The 20558-nt window shown below is 44.1% G+C and overlaps 1 protein-coding gene across 3 annotated transcripts in view; it reads right to left on the bottom strand.

The window, feature by feature from the left end:
* ZNF652 (zinc finger protein 652) overlaps positions 1-12920 on the bottom strand; it is a 59510-nt gene extending 46590 nt beyond the window's left edge. For 2 of the 3 annotated variants that reach the window (XM_064583369.1, XM_064583371.1), the window contains exon 1: positions 12357-12705. The gene's annotated coding sequence lies outside the window, so the exon portion shown is untranslated. Of the gene's footprint in view, positions 1-12356; positions 12706-12871 lie in introns of those variants that run through there. The other variant, XM_064583370.1, reaches the window with a different exon arrangement.
* Between the last annotated feature and the right edge of the window lie 7638 nt (positions 12921-20558).

Here is a 20558-nt window from a genome sequence, read left to right as displayed (position 1 = left end):
GTCATACCCAGAGATATCTCAGGATGGGGTGAGGGTGGGGAAGGAGATAGTTTATTTCTTTACATTTTTCTGTAATCCTTAAATAGTTTTAAATAAGCATGTATAATTTTTTGGAAAATAATAAAGCTATTCTTCTTCATGCTATATAGAAGCAATTTGTCTCAAACTCAAAAAAGTCATTAAGGGCAAGTTCCTAAATATGTAATCTTTTAAAAAAGTGATCCCCCATTTATGACAGGAAATGGCAAAAATATTTGTGATTAAATTTTACAAACTGTAACCCTAGAAAGCTTAGAAATAGTTATATTATAAAAACATCAGACATTAGCCAAAAGATTATAGGTTGTCAATGTTAACAGTAACATTAGCTATGTAATTTTTGCTTCTAGATGTGACACACACCATCACAAATTTATGTTTAGCTCCAAAAAACAAACTATAGTTATAAATATCAAGTAATTCATATGGATTCTATTTATAAATATGTATACTGCTTACAGTGTTTTTACTTTAGCTCAGAAGATCGTCAATAGACTTTTGGTGCATAAGCGAACACAAATCTGTCCTCTTGCCAAGGATTTCTCTTTCCACATCAATGAATTTGGGAATTACAGGAGAACTTACAGCACATTCAATACTCCCTATTATATGAGAGACAAGCAAACAAGATGCTCAGAAAAGTTAAAGGGCTCCTTTAAGTCAGTAGCTAGTTGACGGCAGAGCTGGACTTACCACCCAGATTCTTGTCGTAAGGCTCAAAATGAATTATTTCTCTACACCTGTTAGAATGGCTAAAATGAAAAATACTGACAATATCAGGTGCTAACAAAGATCCAGAACAACTGGAACTTTCATGTTTCCGGTGGGGATGCAAAAGAGCACATTCGCTCTGGAAAACAGACTGACATACGGACTACACGACCCAGTGATCCTGTTCCCAGGGAGTCACTCTAGAGAAATGAAAACTCACATTCACCCTGAAACCTGTCCATGAATGTTTCTGGAGGCTTGGTTCATAATCACCTCAAAATGGAAACAATCCAAATGTCCTTCAACAGGCGAATGGAAAAACAATCTGTAATCCTTCCACAGAATGGAATATTACTTGGCAATAAAAAGGAACTGCTGATACACACAAAAACTGGGATGAATCTCAAAGGCATAATGCCAAAAAGTCAGTCTCAAAAGGTTACATATGGTATGACCCCAGTTACAGAACATTCTCCAGAAGAGAAAAGGATAGGTATGAGCAACAGGTCACCGCTTGCCAGCGATGCAGTGTGGGGGAGTGTAATGAAGGCAGCAGTAGGGAGTTTTTCAGGTGATGGAATTGTTCTGCATCCTGACTGTGGTGGTGGTTACATGAATCACTAACATGTTCTGATATTCACAGAACCGTACACACCACAATGTCAATTTTACTGTACGTTAATTTAAAAATTAAAACAAATGACTTACTCAGTCTCTGGTTTCTAAAAGCCAGAAATATTTATGGATTTTTAAATTCTATTTTTTAAGCTTCAGTTTTTGTTTTGGTTTTTTTTTGAAGATTTATTTAGTTGAGAGAGAGAGCATGTGTGTATGCAAGTGAGCAGGAGGAAGGGGCAGAGGGAGAGAATCTTCAAGCAGACTCCCTGCTGCGTCAGAGCCCGGTGCAGGGCTCGAACTCACAACCCTGAGATCGTGACTTGAGCCGAAATCAAGAGTCAGAAGCTTAAATGAGACTGAGCTGCCAAGGTGCCCCTAAACTTCAGGGTTTTGTTGTTGTTGTTTTTTTTTAAGAATTTTCGTTTATTTATTTGACAGAGACAGCGAGAGGGAACACAAGCAGGGGGAGAGGGAGAGGGAGAGGGAGAAGCAGGTCCCCCGCTGAGCAGGGAGCCCGATGCAGGGCCCAATCCCAGGACCCCGGGACTATGACCTGAGCCGAAGGCAGACACTCCACGACTGAGCCACCCAGGTGCCCCAACTTCAGTTTTTAATTAGCAGAATAAAATGATTTAACGGGTCCTTTCTTATGAAATCTCTTTGCCAAGAAAAGAACATATTTAACTTGGCAAGTTACATAACCTCACTTTGTCTCAATTTCCCTGCTGGCAAAATGGGGCAATAATAATACACTACCTCAAAAGGTTATAGAGGATTAAATGGCAAATGTTTTGTAAAGGTTGATGAATAACAAAACTACAGACAGTATATAACTCTGGGACAGAAATGAAAGACAATGCCAACCAAGTAACTTTAAAGTTTTATCCTTCTGGAGGTTCTGATGAGTGCTTTTCTGATAGAGCTGTCTCTAAAATACAGTCCAACCCTGGAATCAGATTTTTACACAGAAGTAAACGCTCACTACTGAGTCATTGGTAGATTTTTATTCTGTAACCATTCTACATAAGCAAATTATTGTCTAAACCAGGCTCTGTGTTAAAGAAAGTCGTATTACAGAGTTAAAAAAAAATCTTTCCACATATTCGTTAATCCCCTCAGTTCTACCTAACTTAATAAACAAACTTAATAACAAACAAACATAGACTGGGTGTGTGTGTGTGTGTGTGTACACTAAGCAATAGTAGGGGTACTACCTCTTGAAATACCATAGCTTAAAACACTAAGCAAGGGGCGCCTGGGTGGCTCAGTCGTTAAGCGTCTGCCTTCGGCTCAGGTCATGGTCCCAGGGTCCTGGGATCAAGCCCCACATCGGGCTCCCTGCTCTGCGGGAAGCCTGCTTCTCCCTCTCCCACTCCCCCTGCTTGTGTTCCCTCTCTCGCTGTGTCTCTCTCTGTCAAATAAATAAAATCTTAAAAAAAAAAAACACTAGGCAAAATGAGGATCCAACCTCAACCCTTCTAGAGTTTTTGGTCTTTAAGAATTACCTTTCGGGGCGCCTGGGTGGCTCAGTTGGTTAAGCGACTGCCTTCGGCTCAGGTCATGATCCTGGAGTCCCGGGATCGAGTCCCGCATCGGGCTCCCTGCTCGGCAGGGAGTCTGCTTCGTCCTCTGACCCTATCCCCTCTCATGTGTTCTCTCTCTCTCATTCTCTCTCTCTCAAATAAATAAATAAAATCTTTAAAAAAAAAAAAGAATTACCTTTCTACATGGAATAAGGTCATAAATACAATGATTTTCTTCATGCCACATGACTTGGATTTCTACTTCAAACATATAATTCTAAGCATAGCTTTTAATTTGAGCACTCTCCCAACCCCCTTTAGCCCAATAAGCATTTGTTTAGCATCTACTTCAAGAAAATAATTTTCGTTAAGCACAAAAGGATGATTGTCACATAGGGTGATTTTCAAACTGCCTGACCCACCCCAATTTTGCAAAATGAAATGGAATAAAAAAACAACAGACTGCCTAACGACCAGTAAGGGTAAGTACTGTTTCATGAAGTTTTTGTTTCAGTTGTGGGTGGGGGTATGAATGTGAGAGAACATATGCGACCACACGTGTACTGCTTCTTACTGGGGGTCATGGTCAAAAAGCTTAAGAAAGAGTGCTAGAGGGAATTCAATAAACAGTTCTGGATTGAGAACGGTCCAATTCTGCAATATTCGGCTTCTGTGGACAAGTCTTTTAGTGCTCACTGCAGCACCTGACCTTAGAGACAGAAGTGATCTTCAAAGAAAAAGAAAATCTAACTTTCCATTTGAGTTGATGAAAAGGTTGAAGAGAGACTGGGAGGTGGGACAAACTGTCTTTTGGATATTATTATAATACCTGACAAGGCGAAATAGATGCAGACGTGTATACATTCTTTTTTTTTTTTAAGATTTTATTTATTTATTTATTTGAGAGTGCACGCATGCACGCAGGGGAGGGAGGGGCAGAGGAAGAGGGAGAAAAAGAATCTCAGGCAGACTCCCCGCTGAGCAGGGAGCCCAGACCTCAAGACCTAAGCCAAAACCAAGAGCTGGTCACTTAACCAACTGAGCCACTCAGGCGCCCCAAAAGTGTATACATTCTTTCCCACAACCTGACAGGAAGTAACTAGCCATTTGAAAGTAGAAAATTTTTGTACTATGCATGTATTTTCCAAATTTAATTTAAACACTGTGTCACTTACCAATATTGTTTAACTTAACACATTATACAAGATTTAAATATACTTTATGTCAAACAACCAAATATTTTCTTTTAGAGCAGAACAAGATACACCTTAGGATCATAACAGTTAAAATGTATCTGCTTTGGGATGCCTGGGTGGCTCAGTCGGTTAAGCGGCTGCCTTCGGCCCAGGTCATGATCCCAGGGTCCTGGGATCGAGTCCCATATCGGGCTCCTTGCTCAGTAGGGAACCTGCTTCTCCCTCTCTCTCCCTCTGCTTGTGCTCTGTCAAATAAATAAAATCTTAAAAAAAAAAATGTATCTGCTTTGAAAAAAAAAAGTCTTCACACTGTATAATATATATAGACTTTTTCTCTTTGTGAATAATCTTGTCGATAATAACTATCTTCCAAAATAATCTGGTTTTACCCACTAGGAGACTATAAATAGGTTTATTTTTTAAAAAGATCACTAGGAGTGCCTGGCTGGCTTAGTGAGTACAGCATGCGATTGATTCTTAGATTTGGGGTCATGAGTCCAGCCCCACGTTGGGGGTAGTGCTTACTTAATAATAAAAAAATAATAAAAAAATTTTTTGAGAGGACTCGTCCACTAAAACTTATACTAAAATCAGTTTTCATGTTTAAAACCTTATTACAGGGGCGCCTGTAAAAAATTGTATTTTTTTTTAAAGATTTTATTTATTTATTTGACAGAGAGAGATACAGTGAAAGAGGGAACACAAGCAGGGGGGAGTGGGAGAGGGAGAAGCCAACTCCCAGCTGAGCAGGGAGCCCGATGCGGGGCTCCATCCCGGGACCCCGAGATCATGACCGGAGCCAAAGGCAGACGCTTAATGGCTGAGCCACCCAGGTGCCCTCCTTATTACAATTTAGATAATTTCCTAGCTTATTTCTCTCTAGACCAGATAAGCTAAATATGACTTTCATGTGCTAAATCTAACAAAGTCAATGCTAAAATTGCTACCTGCCTCCGAGCATCAGTTTAGGGAGCTGCTGTAGGGCAGTGTTTCTCAACCTCAGCACAGCTGACGTTTTAGACCAGATCATTCTTTGTTGCGAGGGGCTGTCCTGTGCACTGTAGGATGATCCGCAGCCTCCCTGGCCTCTGCCCACTGGATGCCAGCAGCACCCCCGGAGCCCCACTTGTGTCAATCAAAGGTATCTCCAGACAGTGCCCAACGTCTCCTGGAGGCAAAATTGCCCTTGGTTGAGAACCACTGCTTTACAGGTTTATATTTTAATCGTTGTTTCTATGTTTGGGCAATAAGAAGGAGAAAATGACAATAGTGCAATTACAGCCAAAAAATGTGACCAAATGCACTTTTCAACAGAAATGGCGCCCCAGCAGTGATTACAGCACCTGGGCCCGCAGGAGCACCTTCCCCCGCCAGGCTCGGTGGCAGGCCCACTGCACTTCACAACATTCCAAACCAGGTTAACGACATTTAAGCAAGTTTCTCCTGTTGCTATTTGTTTAAAACCTTGGGTTTCCAAAAAGTTTAAATATACCACAGTTATAAAAATATTAAGTAAACATTTTTAATAATTAGCAATGCAAGAAGGATTATTATATCATTATTATGAAATGAAGCAATGAAAGAAATATTTATTAGGTACAAAGATCTTTCAAGAGACGTAACTATTTTTAAGACATATTCTGTCATACTTAACCCCTCTTTAAGGATAAAAATATATAGGGTTTGCTCTCAGGTTGACTTGGGGATTTTCTTAATATTGTAAAAATCCAAGCTAGGTCTTTGAGAATGTACTCAAAAAAAAAAAAGGTTTGAAATTATTTTGCCCCACTAAATATTTCAATATTTAATTTAAAATAGAACATTATAATTCTCCTATGGATAGTTGAGGGATACTTTTTAAATGAAAAATTATTTAGTGGGTATACATTCACATAGATCAAAAAAAATTTTTTTTAAGATTTTATTTATTTATTTGACAGACAGACAGCGAGAGAGGGAACACAAGCAGGGGGAGTGGGAGAGGGAGAAGCAGGCTTCCCGCCGAGCAGAGAGCCCGATGTGACGCTTAACAACTGAGCCACCCAGGCGTCCCAGATCAAAATTTTTAAGTACAGAAGAAAATATAGTGAATAGAGCACCATTACACATGATAGCCCAAATCAGAAATAATCCAAATGTCCATCAATGGTAGAATGGACAAATAAATTATAATATATGCATACATTTGCATATTATATGAGGAAAAACTAATTGTTGTTATACACGAAAATATGAGTGTATTTTATAAACATTAAGTTTGAGCTAAGGACACCATGCACAAATGAGTACATACTGTATTCCACTTATGTATAGCTTAGAGATTTTCCCACAGCAACACATGAAGAGTTTCCTCATTCTTTTTTGCAGTTATAAAATTTATTCTACTGTATGAATATACCCTAATTTATTTACAATTCTATACTGACATACATTAGGTTTTTCCCAAACTTTTGTTGCGTCTATTTAGACGAATTTGTAGGCTAGAAAGAAAACTGTAGGGCTCTCTACAAGGAGGATCTTTTAGGCAAGGTAACTTCAAATCCCAGCTCGAACAGTATATTATTACAGGAAAAGTCTCTGGGCATTACAGGATAGAGGTTGATAAGAGGAACTGGGGAAAATACATAGATTTACCTATACAACTAAGACCACACTCTCCTCATCCCCTCAAAACAAAACAAAATCAAACAACCCAACACTTCATCATGTGTTTCAATGTTCACAGGCCACTGACATTACTTTATGAAAACAACTCATAAGGGCCTAGTGATAAATCTCATTTTGTAGGCCACACAGTGTAATCAGTAAGTTATAGTCCACTGAATCTCCAAAACTGAATCAAAATTCCAAAGCTGAAAAGTCTAAACTCCAAAGCGGTTAAAGACTCTATTCTTCACTAGCATTAAAGACAAAAGGAATCACCCAACCCTGTATATCTCTGTGAAATCCAGCTAAGAGTAAGAACCCTCTGATACCACATGCATAGCAAGATCAAGAAATCAGGCTCTGGAGCCACACTCCGCATCACTTCTATTTCTGTTCCCTTCCAACAGTCCCTTCTCGCTACACAGATTGGTTTATCAAGAAACTGACAGGAGCAACTAGATCTCCGCTAGGCCATTTGACTCCAGTAAACCAGAAAAAATAACAGTTAAAAAAAAAAAATAGCACCCTCCTCCCCAGAAAAAGTTTTCTTAGCAAAATGTATCATCGTTGAGAAAAAAAATATGTAACTCAATCATCTAAATTTTATTTGTTTAGTTAGTCTGGGCTCACATAGCGTAAGTGCTCTTATTATTATTATACATCTGGGTGAGATTAAATTTTTTCAAGTGTTCTGCAAAATCTAAGGCAAGTCTAAGACCATTATTTGCCAATCCTTCTTTATCAGCAATCCAATACTAGTGACTGATTCCATTGATGGGAAAGCCCTAGGTGGCTCAATAATAAAGAAAATACGGATTAGCACAGTCCCCCGAGGTAAATCCTAATGCATTATTGATGTGTCTACCTTATCAGAAAAGTCTCTAGGTAACTCTTGGGGGTTCACAGACTTATCACAATGATATCCTGCAAAAGTGACAGAATAATTCTACAGAAGCCAAGAAATTCTATTTTTAAAACTGTATACATGCCCCTGAATCTACTCTCCAAAGCAATCTCTTAAACTATATTTTAAAGAGGAAAAAAATGTCATATTTTACCATAAAATTACCTTTCAGGCTAAAAACAAGGCTAGGGAATACACACACACAATCTGTAGGTATAGGCCTAAAGTGCAGAGTTGATAAAATTTGACAGGTAAGGGAACTTTACTTTTCTTTCCTTCACCCACCGAAGCAAAAATGCCTAAGGCACTCAAACTTATAACCCTAATAACAGTTTATGATCAAAACCTCAGATGAGCAATGGGAATTCTTCAGGAGAAAATGTTCATAAGTGTTTTATAAAATCATACATAACTGCTATATAAACAAACAGATTAACTAAAATAAGCATCTGATGTCTTCACTGATTCTACCAAGCACTTTATGGCTTGCATTAACCATGAAAATTTACACAAGGCTTTGCACGTGATTCAACTCTGGACACAGAACTCATTGAGACACGTTTATGTCCTAAAACACCCCCTTCACCACACAAGCTCTGAATAGGTTTAAAACAAGACAGCCTGTGGGTAGCACTGCAGAATTTGGAGCTAAGTTTTATTGTCTCTACCACGTTCAGCCAGCCATAGAGCAACAAATCAAAGTTCCAATATGCACACTGCACCTGCAAGACTTAGGTATGCTCCAAGTCAAATATTTGCAATTTTTTCATCCCAAATCTGCACAAATGAAAGTATGCAGGTCGCAGCACCAGACCTCTTGTCAGCCAAAACGATCTCTATTTCCCACATCGGCCGTGTCCTACTGTTTTTGAGTCCTTCAAACGGACATGTGCCAGGAACCGTGCTAGCAGCTTGCATGTATTATCTCTAATCCTTAAAACAAATCCCATTCTACTGTTGAGGTAAGTGAGGCCAGAGAGGTCAAGGTGATTTGCTCAATGCCGTAGAGTCAGTAACTGCTGGAGCTGATTCAAATCCTGTTCTGCCAGGCTCCGAAGGACCATCTCCCTGATCCTCCTTCAGCTAAATTCACTACCTGCAACACCGGTTCCCTCTATCAAAGTAAATTCAAGCGTTAACTGTCAGAAATGGTGACAACAGCTGAGAAGACTATCATACCTAAAGCTGGAGCACAAGACCCGAGAGTTCCCTGCCAGGAAATGCAGTCACCTCCTTTAGAATAACTAGTTCCAAAGGCTATGGTTCAAAATATAAGAGAATTCACAGGGGTTTTTGTTGTTGTTGTTGGCTGTCTCTTCACGGACTTTTTACAACAAGGGAAATGAAACTCAAGAGTATATTCACATTCTTGGTGAAATTATCTAAAACCCTTGAGTAAAGGGTGATTTTTTTTTTTTTAAACAGTTCACTTTTACAGGTTACTTCTTTGACAGGCTCTAGACATTCAAAAACAAAATCAAATCAGTAGCATTACTAACCAACTTTTTTCTACAGACTTGAAAAGTATTTTCTTACCACACTACAAGATTACTTCCCATACTTTGAGCAGAAATGGAAACAGCTCTGGGTGTCACGAATTACATCTTGAGGCCATAGTTGCAGAAAGTTGGTGGTTTCCCTTGAGTAGGAGCCGCTGATCTGAAACCTCCTAAGGGAAGGGTGTCTGAGGAAGAGTGCTGAAGAAACTAAAGCAAGCTGTTTATATTAATGAGGGAGCTGCTGGCCCCACTACTCCTTAAGTGTTTCACTGCCATGCAATTGTTTTCCAGCCTCCAAGCTCTGAATCTGGCAGACAGAATGCTGTTCTCACAGCCATACGTGTTCTATGATCAGCTGCTCTGTGGTGTGTGGGTGTTTAACTAGGTAAGGGACTGGTTAGAAGAGGTTCTGCAATATTAAATCAAGGAAGCACACTGTCCCCTGAGATTTTAGTGATCTGTCACTCTACGACGCTGACAAAGTAACATATTTGCAACATTGAAATGGTCTGGGTTTAGGATAGGCAAATAATTTCCGACAGTAAAGCTTAAGGCATGACATGAACAAAAAATATAACCTGTAATATAAGCCACTTCAAGCATGTTTATTAGATAATAAAAAATGCAATATTTGCCATCTCAGCATGCTTTCAAACTTCATAGGGTATACCGCCTAATTATTAGAATAAATGCTATTCTTCAGGTGTGTGGAACAGGTTCTATGCAAGATTCCAAGCCTCCCCCACCGCCTTCCAAAACAAGTTAATACCATGAATTGGGTAGCCTCTCAGAACCTCAAAAATGTAAAAAATAAATAAATAAAAGGTCTCAAAGGATTCTTCAGGTAAAAAATATTGTCAGAGCTGTAAACTCCTGGAGATCTGGGGACTATGTTTCTTTAATGTCACTGCCCATCACAACACCTATCACAAGTGGAATAAATCCCCCTTGGTTGAAATATAATCAAAAGGCAAAAGCTGGATGCAGAGTGATTTAAACAAGAATAGCTGATATTTATCCCCTGCTTGTTGATAGAATAGTGCAAAGTTCATCCCTTGTTCTAAATTCTAAACACGGGGACTGAATTCCCTAACTGCAATTAAGATCCTCCCATTAAAACAAAACTTTAAAATGGATGGTTCTGGTGGCAATGTCACCCTGAATAAAGACATGAAATCATATTTAATAAAGTTGAAAAAAACTGCACAGAGCAGGTGCTCTACTATGGGAATGACAAAGCCTTCTTTTAAGAAATCAAGTCAACCTCCATCAACACATCATGGATAGGTATCATGAAACAGACCACTGACTTTGCTGTTGAAATATGCTACATTTAGAAAACAGTGCAAGGAACATACATCATCAACTGGTCAAATTCAGACCAATTATTTTGACTCCAGTTTTAACTTTTTCTGAAATTCTCACATACGTCTCCTTTTTACAGGAAGACAGGGAACGTAATGAAAGAACAAAACACAAGGATACATGTATCATCTACTTTGTTGCTTACTGCTCAGGACCAAAGTACTGTAATGCCAATCCTCAAGAAACAAAACAAAACACAAAACTCAAGTTCCTTTCACTTTTGCATAATAGAGATCTCAACCTGACTGTCCCAGGACTAGCTTCAAGAGGACTGTAATTGCATACAAAAATCATGAGCGTCTCTTTCACGAAAAAGAGGACCCTAAAGGCTTTCATGATTCTCAAAGAAAGGTTAAGAACCACTGAAGCAGACATTTCCAGAATCACTAAAACTCAGAGGTGATCATTTTAAACAAAATTATACTAAAGGTAGTATCTATTAGAATACATGTGCACAGTCCTGATACAGGACTGTGCAGCTGACCACTCTCAAATCAGCCCTAGGCGGGAACATCCCTTGCATTCGTTGTACACACATGCTAGCCACAGCAGCTCGTCATTCCTTAAGCATACACATGTTGTCAACAAAGCATGTGCTAGTTGCCATTCCCAGAACAATACACAGGCCTGGCCATCTCTGGGGAAAAAAAAAAAAAATACACATTCTTCCCAAAACACCATCCTATGTAGTTACTATGCCTTGACGACCGATCTTACATATTAAAACAAAATAAAGGGAAATGCCCACACACATGTATCTAATCGACTGAGGAAAAAAGCATCACTCAGGTATTATTCAGGGCACACCGTAGATGCAGATCAGGAAAACACTATGATAACGATGCTTGAACATGGGGACCATCACAGACTCAGGCAGGAACATCCTGAGAACATGGTTGTGGAAAGAACCCCTCTCCAAAAGCAAAAGTAAAAGCACATTCCTTTGATTGGCACAAGCCATTCCTGACAATGGATCCGCAATGACAGGGGCTGCTCTGGCAATCAGGAAGAGAGAGAGAGAGACAGAGAGAGAGAGAGAGAGAGAGAGAGAGAGAGAGAGTGTGTGTGTGTGTGTGTGTGTGTGGTGGGGGAGGGATGTACTTAAATGTGATCAAAGACTGGCCCTCTTCAAAGAAGAGCATATGGGATCTCAAATCGTGAAGACAGACTTCGAGGGTGAGGCAGGGGCATTTATCATTTCTACAGGAGACATCCCTCGACAATGAACATGTTATGTGCAGATGTAACGGGGGTGTCACTACCTTTAGCGTCTCCCATCTAAGAATCTTCAGTAGAGCCTGATTGGAGGGGAGGAGGAGGTGGGGGTGGAGAAAGGTCTGCATTACCCTCTGGGGTGAGTGTTGGGCGGGTGTACATTGGATGCATTTTATCTCCAGCGGCACAATACTCCCAGGGGTTGGAGGTTTGGGCGCAACCGCAGGGCCCGGGAGGCAATGGGTGCACGCCACCAGCTGCAGGGCAGGGGAATGCTCGCTGGAGGACCGGTGCAAACCTCTCCTTCGGCCCGCTAACCCAGGCAACCCCAGCCTCCCCTCGGGCCTCGGGGCGAGCGGACTCTCTGCAAAACTGGAGCCCGGCCCGGGTCCGGGAGCGAGGGGCCGAAGGAGCAGAAGCGGGCGCCCCCGGCCCGAGCTCGCGGCCAGAGGAGCGCAGCGCCCCGGGCCTCCCCGCCGGATGGGAGCTGCTCTGGCCTAGTGCACGCAGCTGCCTCGGCGAAGGGTTAACCCGGCGCCCGAGCCCCGGCCGGCCCGGCGGGCAGCGGAGAGGAAGGGCTGCTGCAAGGGGCGCAGCCGCGACTGTGGCGTGTGCGTGGGGGGCAGGGGCCCCTACTCACCCTGGCCGGCCGCCTCCGCCTCCGCCGCCCCGACCGCCGCCTCGGCGGTCCATCCCTGCGGCGGGGGGCCTGTAGCCGCGGCGCTCGAGTAACAACCGCCGGCCGGGCCGGCCCCTCCCCCCGCCCAACGTCTGTCCTCAGGGCCGCTCCGCAGACCCGGCCTCGGCCGCCGCCGCCGCCGCCGCCGCCGCCGCAGCGCTACGTGGCCGCCGCTCCGACGTCTCGCGACTCCCTTCCGAGCGCGCGAGGGCGAGCGGGGCCGGCGGGGCGGGCGGCGCGCGGGGAGGGAGGCAGGGGAGGGGGTGTGCGTGTGTGGTTCTGTGTGCGGAGCCGGGGGCAGGGAGGGAGGGCGAGCGGCGGCGAGAGCGCGCGCGCGCCCGCGGCCCCGTCCCTCGCCCGCCCCCCCCTCCCCGCCCAACGGGGAGCCGACACCTCCCTCTGCCCGCCCCCCTGGCATCCCGGCCGCTGGGCGCGGCGGCGCGCATGCGCAGCCCCTCGGGCAGGCCCTGGCGCACCTTTTCTCCCCGCTGCCACAATGTGAGCGCCCCGCCGCCCAGATAACCGCCGACTCCCGCTCCACCCCCCCCTTCCCCCACTCCGCCCACTGCCGAGCGCCCAGGTAAAGGCGTGGACTGCGCGTGCGCACCGCTCTCCCTGGGTCTGGGGGCGTGGTTGCTGAAAGGAAGCCAAAACGCAGAGTGGGAGGGAGCTTGGGGCGGAGGGTGTGAGCCTCCCCGAAGGAGGGGCGGGTTAGGATTAAGGAAAGGTAAAGTGAAGAAAAGGGGCCGAAGTAGGAAAGTGGGCCCAAGTGAGACTTAGAAGGAAAGGAGCCTTTGGCTTATGAAATAAAATTTAAAAAGAACCCGTGGCCTCTGTTCCTGGAGGCCTCTGTTACGGGAGGGTAGGGTGAGTGACAGAGGACAGAAATAAAGGAGGCAAAATATAAGCAGTAGTGGTCAGTCACCAGATAAATGGGACAGCTAATAAAACCTGGAGAAATTTAGAGATTGCCGGCATGGTCAGAAAAACAAATTTAGAGCGGCGTTTGTTCTGTGGCCAGGAATAGAGCATGTGTGTGTGCTTGAGACATTGAACTGCTGCAAGAAAGGAAGCCTCCATTGAAAATATTACAGCATTATGACTAATTAGCTATTAATCATTAATATAATTAATGGTACTATTAGCTAACAAGGTAGCATTTATCCGAGTTCCGAGCCAAGAGAGGGTGTCCATAATTGCAAGGGCTTGGCATACAGAGAGAGGAAGTGAGGCAGGCAAGGTAAAGGCCTAGGGAGGAGAGGACCCAAGACAGCAACTTGGAGGGTCAGGATGACCCTTTCCCACGATAAACCAAACTTCCCTGATGTTTCCCAAATCTTACCTCCATTGGAACTCCTCATCCTCCTTCCATTATTAAAAGCACACTTAACAAATGCCTTTGCATTAAGACCTATCTCTTTACACATTTTCAATACAGATGCAGCTACTTCTCTCCAAAACAGCCACCCCTCCCTCTCCCCCCACCCCTGGAAAAAAGTCCCTATAGCAAGTAAAATGGCCTGAATCTGGGATAGGGTTAGGGGAAGAGATTGAAACTTGATACACAAAAGGGTTCCAGGGCTAGCCCTGTCCTTGGCACCCTCTGAAAACAAATGCTCAGTCTTTATTATACTCGGACTCCACATTCCAGGGAGTGTAATTTGGCACCTTTGGGTTGTGTTCCTCAGCAGTGAGCGTCTTCAGTGGATAAACACTAAAGGTGACATCGTAATTCAGCAGGTAGAGAGAAAATCTTCAGGCAGAGCAGGAGGAAATAAGCATGCATAAATAATAAAAGGAAAGACTTAGGGGCATCTGGTTGGCCCAGTTGGTGGAGCATGTGACTCTTGATCTCAGGGTTGTAGCCCTGAGCCCACCTTGGGTGTAGAGATTACTTAAAACAAACAAACAAATAAATAAAATCTTAAAAAAAAAAAAAAGATTTAATGTAAGAAAGAACTTGGCCTCCACGGGGGCTGGTGAGCCCCGAACATCTGACTGAGATGTCTAGTTTTGCCCTTCTAGGACGTTTAATCTATTCCCTACTCTGCTTGTCAGGGCAATCCAGCTTGGAAGACCAGTGTGCAGAGCGATGGCTAAAGAAGCAAGGTAACCTTCCAAGTGTCTATGACTCTCCACCCACAGGCCAGCCCTCTGAAGGGCTCCTAGTAATTAGAACAGTAATATTATTGCCTTCCACTTGAGGAGTGCTTTATGGTTTCTGCAGGGAAGTTATGTCCATTATCTCATGAGATGTTCCAACAACGCTGTGAGGCCGGCAGGACAGGTATTATTCCCAATGAAGGAAATTTGGGCCAAGGAACGCTTAATGGCCCAGTCAATCACTCAACCTAGAAAACAACGAGGGTTTGACTCTGAAAGACTGCTACATATTCCTGTGGGTAAAAACAGGTAGCCTTGGCACGTGATAGAGAATAATTCACTTCTACACCTGCGTCTCCTTTCTTTCATGTGTTTTCCCCTCTTCTTCTCTTCAGGACCCTAGGACTTGCCCCTGTGTTTCTGAGGCCTCGGTGACCAGTACTTTGGAAGGCCTTGGGCCGCAGGACTTAGCATGGAGATCCCAGTTGCTCTGCTCTCTCTTAACTCTTCCCTTTCATGTATTTACCCACAGCAGGGGCTGCAGACCAGTGTCCTCTCTCGACATGTCATAAGAAGAGGGCCTCTGCTCTCAACCAGACTGCTAAGCCCATGCCCCCTTCTTCAGTGGCTGGCATTACAACTGACAGTCAATGCAAGCACCATTAATTTTTTTTTTTTTTTTTTTTTGCAAGCACCATTTAGCACCCACAGCTGGTCTCACTGGAAGATCGGGCTTCTGTCAACCTGGTTTCCTGGCCTTAGATAGTTCTTCACTAACTTCTTCATTAAGGCAGTGGACAAAACCCAGTAGAAGCCATTTTTAAAAAAGATTTTATTTATTTATTTGACAGAGAGAGAGAGGGAGAGAGAATGAGCGGGTGAGTGGCAGAGAGAGAGGGAGAAGCAGACTCCTCATTGAGCAAAGAGCCCGACACAGGGCTTGATCCAGGAACCCTGTGATCATGACCTGAGCCGACGAAGGCAGTCGCTTAACTGACTGAGCCACCTACGCGCCCCACAGAAGCCATTTAAAAAAAAGGTTTAAAAAAAAACACACACATTTGCATACACGCACACACACACACACAAGAATATTACTCAGCCATAAAAAAAGGGATGAGATCTTGCCATTTACAACAACAAGGAGGGACCTAAAGGGTATTATGCTAAGTGAACTAAGTCAGAGAAAGACAAATACCATATGATATCAGTTAGAAGTGGAATCTAAAAAACCAAACAAATGAATAAACAAACAAAAAGCAGAATCAGACCTACAAATGCAGAGAACAGACTGATGGTTGCTGGAGGGGAAGAAACGTGGGGTTGGACAAAATGGGGGGAGGGAGGTGGGAGGTACAGGCTCCCAGTGATGGGATGAATAAGTCACAGGAGTAAAAGGCACAGCGGAGGGAATATAATCAGTGATATTATAATAGGATTGTATGGTGACAGGTGGTAGCTACACTCCTGGTGAGCACGGCATAAGGCAGCAAGAAGCCGAATCGCTCTGTTGTACCCCTGAAACTAATGTGACATTGTTTGTCAACTATACTCAAATAAATAAATAAATAAATAAATACTTTTAGTATAAAGTTCTGCACACTTTGACGGTTCTGAAAATCTTCAAAGATTTCATTTAAACAGCAGCAGATATATCTGGTTCTTAAACGGCCTCATACAAGCTCCCAGTTCACTGCATTTCCTCACTCCCCAAGCTTCCGGGAATGTACCCACAGTCCCTGATAGTTCTTACCACCTCTACTTAAACGGGTGGTGGCTGTGGCTCTCTGTCCCCTCATTAATCTAAGCCGCTTCTCGCACGGCAGACTTGGGGCCAGGGCCCTGGTCATGGGCTCCTAGGTTCTCATACCTGCTGTGCTGCAACCTTTACTCAATCCCTTCACCTTTTAGACTTTGCAAAAAAGACGGGATTATCTGGCTCTTAAGAGTCTTCCAGATCTGATACCTAGGATTCTATTCTAGAAAGTTGACTTTGTTCGCTAATATCTTACAATGCCATTCCTTTGCTGAGAATCACTAACCAGTTCCTATCTCTGAGCCTTTCCTATAAGAAGCTTCCCCCTTCACAGAATGGATAAAGCTGGCCCAGACTCTCCTGTTTTATTCACTTCTCTAAGTGACGGTGTGTAGAGACAGCTCAGAAAGATGGACTTCAGGCTTTTCTGTCATAGGGCTTGCATGCATATGTGCCCTCATGCGGTGTGTATGTATGTTTCTGTCCAGTCTTAAAGGGATATGGGTCAAGGGCACTTTCGCTCTGTGACCCCTCACCTCCCACCACACCTGCTTGAATTCTAGTGAAGAGGTGAGATAAATGCCAGGATGTCCTAGAAGAAAAAGAGAACACACCCTAAAAGGCAAGACCCATGAATACTGCTGTTTTGCATTGGGGATGGAGGTGAGGGAGGCTATTGGGATAGCCAGTGTCCCTTTGGGCAAAGCTTTGTTTCAGCTGCAACATGGCTTGAGGCCATCACTGGGCTCACAGCCTGCTGCAGCTATGGTCTCTCATCAAAATGCATTTTATAATTATTTTTTTAATGTATAGATATTTATAAGATTTTATTTATTTATTTATTCGTCAGAGAGAGAGAGAGAGCGTGAACAAGCAGGGGAGAAGCTCCCCATTGAGCAAGGAGCCCGATGCGGGGCTCGATCCCAGGACCCTGGGATCATGACCTGAGCTGAAAGCAGACACCCAACCTACTGAGACACCCAGGCACCCCTCCCCTGCCCATTTTTTTTTTTTTAAGATTTTATTTATTTATTTGTCAGAGAGCACAAGCAGGGGGGAGCGGCAGGCAGAGGGAGAAGCAGAGTCCCCGCTGAGCGGGGAGCCCAATGTGGGACTCGATCCCAGGACCCTGGGATCCTGACCTGAGCTGAAGGCAGACGCTTAACCAACTGAGCCACCCAGGCGTCCCTTTTTTTTTTTTTTTAAACAGCAAATAAGAACGAGGTCTGGATTTTAAGGGTCAAATGGCCAGACTTGGGTCTCCAGGATCCAAGTCCCGGACTTTGTGACATGGTGCTGTCCATACAATGCAAATTAAACAGATGTGGTCTCTGCTCTCTGGAAGTTTGGACTTAAATGGACAGCCACAATTCCGGCAAACATAAAAGGACAAAGTGATTCATAGTCAATTCACGTATGCTAGTAAATAGATGAGTTAAATAGATAAGGAAAGCCATGTTTACCTGGTGTACTAATTTTTTTTTAAATCTATTAGTGGAGAGGGCAATGTTAATGCGGCGCAGGTCTTCGCCAGGCCCACCTCTGCCTACTTTGCACATGGAAAAATACCGTAGTTGTGCTGCACGCTCTTTTGCTCTTTCGGTTCCGTGTCTTCAACAGTGTGTCACCGTTCCCGGAACAACTACCGAGTGTCACACAAGGTGGGAATCAAGAACCGTCATTATGAAGTCATCTCTGCCCTTCAGTGACATCTTCAACCCTTTTCCTAAAGCAAACCACTGCAAAAGCTTCCATTCACTCCGCCTCTACGACCTCTCCTGATGGGAAAAGGACAGATCAACTCAGTGCCCATCCTATTGTTAGAGTGCCTGAGATTCATGTTTATCCATGCAAGACAGCCAGTTAGGAGAGCGCAGAGGTGGATTTGGAATTTGAGGGACATTGGTACTATTCCAGAGAAGCAAGGCCACCACCCCACCTGCAGCAGCTTAGCTTCTGTGTACCTAAGCAAAGGCAGAGAGGACCCTGGGGTTAGGGAATGTGGGCAGCTGAGGGCAGGAACCCCAGCAGAATATCCTCCTATGACGAACTATAGCAGCCCAATACCTCCCCTGGGGGTTCTGCCTCAGGGTCTGTCTCCAGCAGAGCGATCTAAGGCAGTTAGGTCCAAATTGTGTTTGAGTCTTTAAAGAGGCTCACAGATTCTTTGAGGCCGCAAGCTTAATTGTTGTCTGTAATTGATGTGACATGTGCCCCAGAGGCATGCACTGAGGTCCAATTGAAGTGATGGTTTTTAAAAAAATTGGAATTAATTAATTAAAGAAGGCAGCTGTACTGGGCTGTGAGTTGGTGCCAAACTCCGTAACCCTAAACCAGCCGACCCACCGGACCGGCCTCACCACCTGAGGAACAATCCTGAGGTTCTCACGGAGGTGGGATGGGAGACCCGGGACGCAGTGCAGGAAGCGAGGGTTGCAAGGGAGAAGTTGGGGGGTGGTTGTGGTGGGGGGGTCAGGGGACCCTCTCCTTTCATAACCCTCCAGAATCTTGGCTCTTGTTTGGGTGCCAAAAGAAGTGTGTTGGGGGCTAGGGAACTGCAGGAAAGGGAAGGCAAGGTCCAAGGAGGTATGTGAGATTATGGGGAGGGGCAGTCAAGGGACAAGAGGGGGCTCAGGCCTGGGGTGTTGGCCGAGGCGAAGCAAGATGGACCTGCTCAGGTGAGGACTACGAAGACTGGGGGTGGAGAGGACCCTGGGGGTGGAGCTCAGAGGAGGTGGAGCCTGGATGTGGGGGCGGGAACTTGGCGCCTGGGGCCTCTGGCATTCAGAGGAGGTATTAATTAAACCCCTGACCTGAGGTGGTTAACAAAGCTGCGGCAGCTTTTCATATGAGTTGAGTTAATAACAATAATAACAATAATAATAACAATTAACGATAATGAGACCTTATCTACAGCAAGTTATTCCTAGAGCTTTGTAGGCATTAAGTCATTAATTCCTCTGGCCCCTCGGGCCACCTTTTTCTAGCGGTAATGGGAGTGCAAGAGGCCACAGACAATCCTTGTGCCTTTCGGCCTGTTGCCATTGACTGGGCGGGTTAGTTCATTACAGAGAGAGAAAATCCAGGGTTCTTTAGGGCTTCATAAACTGTTATAAGCTTTTTCATTTATTTAGAAATGATGCGTAAACGGGATGAGTACAGAAGTGTAGAACTCGGTCACCACAAATGCCTAAAGAACTTTGATGTGAAAACTCAAATGAGAGTCATCATCCTTATCCTGGTCAAGATCAAAGACAATTAGAGCATGCATTGTGTAGCACGTTTTTATTTTTATTTATTTATTTATTTTAAAGATTTTATTTATTTATTTGACAGAGAGAGACACCGCGCGAGAGAGGGAACACAAGCAGGGGGAGCGGGAGAGGGAGAAGCAGGCTTCCCGCAGAGCAGGGAGCCCGATGCGGGCGGGGCTCGATCCCAGGACCCGGACCATGACCTGAGCGGGAGGCAGACGCTTAACGACTGAGCCACCCAGACGCCCCGCGTAGCACGTTTTTAAACAAAAAATTTCAGTATACTTAAACAAGGTATCCTGGTGGTCCTTAGGTCACAGTGGTAAGATGATTCTCCCCATTGATACAGGAGGCATGTGAGATCCAGAGCAGGAGCTGAGCTTGTCTGAATCTCAGAATTGAGCAGCAGAAGAATCTGTCACAGTTTATGACAGTGAAATAAGAGGGACCAGACCTCACTCTCCGGACCCTTGCCATCCTTCTAGACCCATGGCCTTCCTTCCCTTCTCTGTGTCACTACAGGAAAAGTCACCTGTCAGAAGGTACTAGAACTTTCAGAACTTTGTAGACTGCATCAAAGAATAAGCAGTAAAGTGTTACACGGTGAAGTAGGGAACAGAATGTTCTGGTTAATAAAAGATTCTGGTTAACAAAGTAGTACTAAACATTTAGTACTAAATACTAAAACTATTCATTGTTTATCTGAAATTCAGATGAACTGGTTGTCTTATATTTTTTCTGGCCACCCTACTTGTAGGTAAACTGCCAGGAGATTCATATTCACTCGTTTGGAGTTAAAAACAACAGAGAGGAGAGAGATACTTTGATAGCTTCAGGTTTATTGATTCTAGGAAATGGGGGCAGAGAAGACAGCCAAAATGTATTAAGGAATCAAGGGACCCAGAGCCAGGTGCCCACCAACTCTCATCATCATACCGGGTACATGGATAAAATGTCACCAAGTCTTTAACTGGCCCCACATCAAACTAAATGGTTATTTCAGAGATCTCACAGAAGAAAGCTTAAGACAAACCATTGTCTACTCTTTAG

Source organism: Mirounga angustirostris, unplaced genomic scaffold (assembly GCF_029215605.1).
Source record: "Mirounga angustirostris isolate CCGP_5_RB_7025 unplaced genomic scaffold, mMirAng1.0.hap1 SCAF_17, whole genome shotgun sequence".
Classification (NCBI taxonomy): domain Eukaryota; kingdom Metazoa; phylum Chordata; class Mammalia; order Carnivora; family Phocidae; genus Mirounga; species Mirounga angustirostris.
This window is presented reverse-complemented; position numbering and strand designations above follow the sequence as displayed.